The sequence below is a fragment of the Dermacentor andersoni genome, chromosome 4 (genome assembly GCF_023375885.2).
Source record: "Dermacentor andersoni chromosome 4, qqDerAnde1_hic_scaffold, whole genome shotgun sequence".
Classification (NCBI taxonomy): Eukaryota; Metazoa; Arthropoda; class Arachnida; order Ixodida; family Ixodidae; genus Dermacentor; species Dermacentor andersoni.
This window is the reverse complement of record NC_092817.1, coordinates 84093821-84102561: the sequence shown is the minus strand read 5'-3', so window position 1 is coordinate 84102561 and position 8741 is coordinate 84093821. Positions and strand designations below refer to the sequence as shown.

Genomic DNA, 8741 nt, shown 5'->3' with positions numbered 1-8741 from the left:
TTTTTCCTCGATTTCTTTTTGCTTAACTTCGGCGATAAACCAGAGTATCATACTGTATTAGTGGTTGAGCCCTGTTGAAAGCAGCCCGCGAGCAGAAATCCCTCATCCCCCCAAAAACTGTTGCCGTTTGCTTCTGCGCTGACTTTGGGGGAAACCACTGCACTTCCATTCCTCATAGGCTGTTACCGGGACTCTGGATCATAAGAGTAGATCCCTATGTCATCGCCAAATACCAGTTTGTCCAGAAAATCTGGCAGATTTTTTTTTTTTTTTTGCAAAATGTCTTACACAGCCACAGATGTCTCCCTGCGTTTCCTATTTCGTTCAATTGTAGAAGGTTTTCGAATCCAATTTGCTGCAAGCTTTCTCCTTTCCAATTGGTCTTAGGTAAGGCACCAATTCTTTTACCTGATGTTCCCTGATACTCAGCAGTACTTTTGACTGATATTCGGCGGTTATCCAAGATAATCTCATGGATGGCTTTCAGATTTGCAGGCACAGAGACAGAAATCTGTCTTCCATTGGGTTTCTCTAATCTGAACACAAGACTGACCAGTTTTAAGATTGACAACCCGATATTTAACGGTAGCATATTTCATTTATTTTCAACTTAAAGGCCCGGAGGCGTTACATAAGAGAGGGCTTTAATCTTTGCGACAATGTTAGAACAAATGTACAGAGCAGTAAAGAAACAACAATAAACAAAAAAAAAAAAGCCAAGGGTAACATCGTGTTGGAGTAAGGGTGGGTAGGATCGATAATTAAGCAATGGTGTTATTTAACATTTCGCGGAACGATTTACGGTCAGTGCATGAGACGATATCTCCTGAGAACCTCTTCCAATGGGTTATTATGTCAGGGAAGGGTGAAGTGTTCATGGCAGATGATCGGGTGATAATGTGTGCTATGGGACTACTGTGGCTTAAACCGGAGGGTGTAAGTAAGGATGGATTTAACAGGGAATGTCTGGAGTGTGAATGGTATTAGAAGCAAGCAGAGACGAGAGATGATTCAGCGGGAAGCAAGTGATGGTAGTTCAAAGGTACATTTTAGTGCGATTACGCTGGTTTCACGAGAGTAATTGGAAGTTATAAACCGAGCAGCGCGATTCTGTATTGCTTCTAGGCCACAGCATAAGAAGCCAACAAACACTGACACCAAGGACCACATAGGGGAAATTACTTGTGCTTAATAAATCAAATAAAGAAACGATAAATTGATGGAAATGAAAGTGGATGAAAAAACAACTTGCCGCAGGTGGGGAACGATCCTACAGCCTTCGCATTTCTCGTGCGACGCTCTACCAATTAAGCTACCGCGGCGCCGTTTCCCCATCCATTTTCTTGGGTATTTATGTTTCCTAGTAGAACCCTGGGAATGTTAGCCAGCATCACCACTCACAAACCTTGGCGGCGGATGTGGAGCATCCTTTCTGCCGCAGGCGTCACGAGAACGTGATCTTCTTGAGTGAAGGCAACCAGTCAATAAACCCACGCATGCTACCTGAAGGCATCAATGTTGCCGGATTCGACACCCTCGTTATGTAATAAACGAGAAGAAAGGGGGTTAACCAAGGGGCCCGATTTTTATTAGTCATATCGTAAGAAGCCAACAAACACTGACACAAAGGAGAACATAGAGGAAATAAACTTTATTTCTTTATTAAGCACAAGTAATTTCCCCTATGTTGTCCTTGGTGTCATTGTTTGTTGGCTTCTTATGATATGACTAATAAAAATCGGGCCCCTGAGTTAACTCCCTTTCTTCTTGTTTCTATGCCACAGGTAAGATATGATTGGGAAGGGTGCCAGATAGATGACGCATAGGCTAACTGCAGACGTACGAATGCTAGATATGCTAGCTTTTTTATTTATCGTGATGCCGTTTTCAGGTTACGTTTTAAATATCCAAGGGTACGTGAAACATTAGAACAGATAGTGTCAGTATGAGTTGACCATGATAGTGTCGATGTCATGTGGACGCCGAGGTATTTGTAAGACGGGGCATGACTGATAGGAGCTGAATTTATTGTGTAGGTGTGACTGGTTAAGCGGTGGCTTCGGGCGAATGACAGAGCTTAGCATTTAGTAAGGCTAAGCGGCATGAACAATTTCTCGCACCATACTGCGATGGAATCGAGATCCTGTTGTGGTGCGGTGAGGTCATTCGAGTCGTTGATAGGGGAATATATGACGCAGTCGTCCCGCGAAAAGACGTAATTTATTCTTAATGTTTGCAGCTAAGTCATTGGTGTAGATCAGGAAAAGTAGAGGTGATAAACCAGCGCCTTGTGGCACACCCGATGTTACGCTGCTAAGGGACGAATTATGGTTGTTTGCAAAGGTAAACGGTGTACGCTCTTTTAAGAAGTGTTCAAGCCAGGAAAGCAAGCTCTTTGGGATTCCGATAGACGCGAGTTCTTAAAGTAAGTGATTGTGGGAAACCCGGTCGAATGCTTTCGAGTAATTGAAGATAATGGCATCAATCTGCAAATGAAGGTCCATGAAATGTAGAATGTCATGGGTGGAGGAGGAGGAGGGGAGATATTTATTAAAAGAAAGGACAGGACAAGCAGGTGTCAACTGGGTTATGGTCGCATGCTCTTTCACATTGAACTTTCTTGTAGGTGATTCCTTTGGACTTCCAAAAGAAAGATGAGCTTAAAACATATATGTAGCTGACTTTTGCACATCTGAATACACACACATAAAATGACCAACACATCCTGCGGTTTACAGTTACTTAGCTCAATTGTTTTTCTGGGTAGGATTCACTATTTATCAGCACCCCCTCGTACTTCGCTGAAAAGCTTGCTTGTAAATGTCGCCACCATTTCGAATTACCGTTGCATTTGACGGTGTCTAAGGGAAATATCACAAATAAGGAATACCATCTATTATTACTACAGCCCCACAAACGGCATCAGTAGCCACATCGCGCATATGAAGATGATGGCAAATATAATCCTTCTAGTGCGTCATCATTATCATCACGCATCCTCATGATGTGTCTTCATCAGCGCCGCGTGAACCAGCAGTGATCAGAACGCGCTCTCGCTCTCGGCCGTACTGGACGCCGCAGCCGCCACTCTGCTCAAAGTTCGGTCTTCCGTAATAAAAGCATGAAAGTAAGGACGATGGTACACCACGTCGGCCACCGTCACGTCGTCCTTAACCCGCCCCAATCATACTTAATTCTACACTTCAATAATCATGGCAGTTTCGTCCGAAGGACAAGCATTGAAAGCAACGGCAATGTTTAGCGTTGCGTTCGAGCTCCTTGCACGTCCGTGATGTGGTGCGATGCAGCAGGCGAGGAAACTGCTGCTGTGGAGCAGGAACATCCCCCTGGCAGATATCAGGTGTCTCACAACGCTGGCGCGGTGAGGAACGGCATCGGTGGCGTTACCGGAGTCGCACATCGATGATTCGCGAGACTAGAGCTACGGAAAACCGTCGGAATAAGTTAATTATTAAATTAAGCATCTCGATTTCTCGCAGGAGTAATGGCCGCCTCATCGAATAATTTAGCTTAATGGTTAGAATTGTCCTATCTGCCACAAGCAATTCTTTAAACTTTGGTGCAGCTAACAAAAAAAAAAAAGAGCCCGTGGGTATAGTTTGTGCCTTCTCTTACGGGTGGGTCAGGGGTCCTGATCAAGTTTGACTAAGCGGACAGCAGGTGCTTCGACACATAGTACTTTTCCATATTCACTCCTCATGATCCTCTAGTTTCCCGTTTTCCCTGTTGCCTTGTGTGTTGTAGCGAGACAGAGGCACGCTCCTCCTCAGCTCTCATTAAATCTTCTCTTTCTCTCTCTAGATGGGGAACAGTTATACATGGGCTTCGAGATCGCACTGCACGGTGCGGCACGGTTTCGAAAGCCATGCATTTTAGCCGCGTGGTTTTTTGCAAGCAACGCCTGGCTATATTAGAAATCGCACTTCCATTGCGGAGATACAAGATAATGAGCGAAAAAGCGAACAAATAAACAAATAAACACGTAGATTCCACATGAAATGCGAATTTTGTGAGCAGCTGGCTGTCTAGGGGCCCCGATTTGGGTTTGTGCAAAGTGTTACCAGATTGCACAACACGTCCGTGTAGGTCGAGCAGATGTGTCTGTGACGCACATGCATGTGTGGCGACAATGACGAGGCTACGGCATGACGCCGACGGCTATGAAGAAAGCACAACGATGACGGCATGAAATGGACGACGACGGCAAATACGACAGCACGACGATTAACTTATCGTATTCCGACAAAAGAAACCTTACATCCTGTTCTGTTGCCTGTAATTAACCCGAAAGTAGCAAGTAGCATAAACAGGGTACAGTAGACCGACCACTAAGAAAGATGCAATGTGTGTGTGTGTGTGTGTGTGTGTGTGAGAGAGAGAGAGAGCAAGGAGAGGAAAGGCAATGAGGTCAACCAGATGAACGTCCACTCGGCTGCTCGAAACTAGAGAATAGAAAGATGATGCAACGTTGGGAAATGACAGGTGGGGTGGCTACTTACAAAGTGGCTGAGGCTAGGCAAAGAGTGCTTCGCATTAAAATCGGCAGGCTGGTTAGCACTTTGGTTCTGTTGGTAACTAATTTCAGAGGCACCTACAAGATACTCATGAGCTAGGAGTTGCGTTGCTGATTCTATTACTTCCGACGTACTTACAAAGGCTGCATTTTGTGTAGCTTCCTGCATCTCAAGGCGCCAACAACAGAAAAAGAATATTTAATGGAGCATTGGCTCTACACTGATACAATATGAAACTCGCTTTGGCTGCACCAGAAGTGAATGTGGTTTAACCATTCAGAACGTTGCACGAAGAACCAGTCGAACAATTTTACCTTCTGACTCGAACACAAAACGAGCAGCGCTCGCTGTGAGCTGCAGAGAGACCCTTTACATTTTTTTCGAAAGCACGAAACGACAAGCAGGTAAATCAGTTTGCTGTCAAGTCGACGTTAAACGAGGCAAGTGTAACGTACAGGGTGCCTCAGAAAATTGAACGTAAAGTTGGGAACGCGGCGTTTCAGTGATTGCCTTTATAATCATAAACGAAGGAAGAAACCGAGATCCCATCTTAATGGATATTGACTAGTTTGTTTATAACTTTGCAAGCAGCGTTTTCTCATTCCCTGACAAGCTGATGACACTGATGAGCTTCGAGCTGTCTCCGAGCGCAAACGAGTCGGAGGTGTTCAAGGTCGGTGTTGCCGTGCGCAGTAGCAAAGCACGGATCGAAGAAAGCTTGTGGCATGTGCTCGCTGTGGCCAAAGGAACGCGCGATAATTAGCGGCTGTCGGATATAGAGGGTGGCGGTATAGAGGCCGAGATGGGGTGGGCAAGCGGTCGGTTAATTTGCGCGCGTTCTTTCGGTGCTTCGCGTGATGATGAGCGCATTGGTGGCTGCCGGTGTCCGCATTTCTGTTCCGGGAAAGAAGACACGCTGATAGCCGAACACAAGAGCCACCGCCATAGAAGCGCTGAGCATGTGCCATTAGCTCGTGGCCACATGGTGATGTCGTAGATGATGGGCTGCGTTCGTCTGCGGTGCTTCAACGATGACTCCGTCGTCTTCACTCGCTAACCGAGAGAACTGACATTCCAACCGGAGTTGAGAGATAGAGAGAGCTCGCAAATGTTTTTTGACTCTAGGTCGGCAAAAGCAGGGCTTTCGACGAACTCTTTTGTTGGCAGCTGATGTTTCCGACAGCTTGGCGATGACAATGTCGAAGCGACATTGCGACGTTTGCGCTCGTGAGCGAGATTCCTTTTCGAAATTTTATCGGGTATTTGGGCATCTGATGGAGGCCTGATATGGCGTTATTTCGAGTTGATAACATTGCGACCAAGGTTTGCTTACCCCTTTTCATTGTCTGTATTGTCGGAGGCTTTACCAGAAAGAAAGGAAGAAGAAAATAAATAAATAAAGAGAGCGAGATAAGGACGGACGGACGGACGGACAGACGGACAGACAGACAGACAGACACACAGACAGACAGACAGACAGACAGACAGACAGACAGACAGACAGACAGACAGACAGACAGACAGACAGACAGACAGACAGACAGACAGACAGACAGACAGACAGACAGACAGACAGACAGACAGACAGACAGACAGACAGACAGACAGACAGACAGACAGACAGACAGACAGACAGACACTCTTCCGTCAATTACACTTCCTGCATTTTAAGTTAACGTGTGTCTTTCTGATGCTACATATCACATCGTTTTTCAAAAACGCCGAAGAAATATTGCTGTTATGCCCACTTCATGTTAATTTAGGCATACCTTTAAAGAACGAATCATACTTGCAGTGAGAATAAAGGGACAGATACCGCTGTTACAAACATAAAAAAAACGTGCTACGAAGGCATTGTGGTTGGCCCTTCCACTTTGCACTATAGTTAACCTTACGGCAAGAAGAGTTCAGCCGTATGAGTGAATCTCGACATCCACGCTCACAGTATTTCTTGATTACGCGCTTTCGTTAATGTGCGCGCTTTGCACGCTTCGGAGCATCCGAGCTTTTTTTTGTCTTCTTTGCCGGGCGTTACCCCGGTGGCGTCGCGTTTTCATTATGTTCGAATTTGTGGTCCGGTCGACCGCGCATCGTGTTGTTCGCCATCCTCCAGGAGCTGGCGGGTGCACTCTTTTCCTGCATTTTCTAATGCAATTTGTAAATGAGCAACCGATTAGCATACCTGACGACGCGGGACCATCGTGTTCAATTAGCGGCTCGCCGGCGAACAAAGCCGCGTCGATCCATGCCGATCGCTAACGAGTCGCTCAAAGGGAGGCAGCCGTGCTTCCTGCGTCCGTTTCTGCCCCCTTTCTCTCACAGCGTGCTTGCATTTTTCCGATAAATTTTCTCAGCACTAAGCAAGTGCTTGTCGTACGCGCGCTGATTTGCTCTTTGGTGTGACCGGGCTGCCATGTGGACTTGCGCTTCAAACGATCGCGGTGCCGGTCGTGTTTATCTCCTTCTCAACGCGACGGAAGCGATTTCAGCGTTCCTTTCATCTATTACAAGCCAAACACGCGCGCTCATAGACGCACGCACACAGAAGAAAAACACATGCTAAGCACTTGCATGTAACGCGCACGCTCATAAAAGCGCAGGCACAGACGCACACATGAGCACGCAGCTCACAATCTATTTTTCTTATCTCCTGATAAGGTCACGTGATAAGGCCGTGATAAGAGCTGTGGGTGTATATCTGACATCGCTGTACTTCTGACATCGCACATCACTGACGGCGGCGGTGAGATAACAGAGTGATGTACTTAGTCCTGGTTTTAAAGCGAAAGCTTTACTGGCCGCGAATTTGCGATTTCGCCGTGACGGTGCTCCGAGGAGGCACATGACGTCACCACGCGAGCCTCGCCGCGGATATTTCTCTCTCGCCCCCTAGTAACTACTACGCATGCGCCCCTAGTAGCAGCGAGCCACAGGTGTTCCGCCGCTGCGCAGCGCCGCGCATTTCCGCTTCCGCCGTTTGGTATGACGTCACACCGCGTCCCTCGTCGTAGCGCTCGCCTCCGCTCGCTTCGCCAGCTGCGTCGCACGCCTAATAACATGTCGGAGGATTGAAAAGGAGCTCGCGTGCGCCGCAACAACACTTGAGGCGGCGGTATGGACGGCGCCAATACTGATAAGCAGGAGGAGGCCTGAAATCAACATCGGAACGAGATGAAGAGGAAATGAATGGCCCAGGAAACAGACGAACAGCGCGCCGAACGACTGGCTAAACGCCGCAACATAGCTAGACAACCAGACTAACCTGGACTTGCAATCAAGATTAACCAAGGCTAACCATGCTATGCCTTAGCTTTCGATACGTATATCCTGGCATAGCCGAGCTAAGCTAAGCCACTGCCAACTTTTTTTAAAGGTCGCTTCAAGCGCGCCAACTATACCAGAAAGAAGTGGCATAACAAATCACGTAAGGCAGGAATTGCTAAGCGTAGCAGAAGACTCGAAGAAAAACGTGGCTGGGGTTCAACGTGGCTTGAACCTAGTTATACTAGCATGATTAGACACGGTTCTTCAGTGCTTCTACCCGGCGAGCTATATCGGCAGGGTACTCAGACTCAGCCTGGCGCCTGCGGCGAAGAGTTGACGCGCTCCACGGAGGAAGGAAACTCAGGAGAGGCCCTGACGTTACTCTTTGTGAAGCTAAAGTGAAGCCGGAAGTTGGCTTTGCTCATGGCGTTGCTCCGCTTATCGGGCCAGCTCTCCTCTCTTGTTTACATTTCTCGCGAAACCACGCCGCGCTGCGCGCAACCGTGGTGCTCGGACGCGCGCGCTCCGCAGCAACACTGAACAATCGTTAGCACGTTAGCATGATTCCACCAAAGAGGGCAATATTTCCCGCGGATATTCCTTTGTCCGTTGCCATTGCCGTGGTGCGGTACATTGCGTACAGCATTGCATGTGTGTTCATTTCACGAACTTTAGTTCCTCCTGTTCCACCTGGCCACAGCAACATCCGGTAGAGCACGGTCTAGATAACGCAGCGCAACAAAACTCGGAGACCAACGCAAACCTGCCCGCACGGCGCCTTTGCCATTGCACGAAACCTACGGAGCAACACGTGTGAGCGCAAAGAACAATAACAAAGCCGCCATTGTGGCCCGAAAGGCGGGGCCACTACAGCAAATAAATAAAAAAAAACAGCAAAACAAAGGAGAACCACTACGTCATTTCCTCCACGCTTTTCTCCTA

General features: G+C 47.5%; 1 non-coding gene across 1 annotated transcript; it reads right to left on the bottom strand.

Annotated features, from left to right (window-relative positions):
* Window positions 1-1249: 1249 nt before the first annotated feature.
* Window positions 1250-1322, bottom strand: TRNAS-AGA (transfer RNA serine (anticodon AGA)). Its single transcript has one exon. It is a non-coding gene; the product is annotated as a tRNA-Ser (tRNA).
* Between the last annotated feature and the right edge of the window lie 7419 nt (window positions 1323-8741).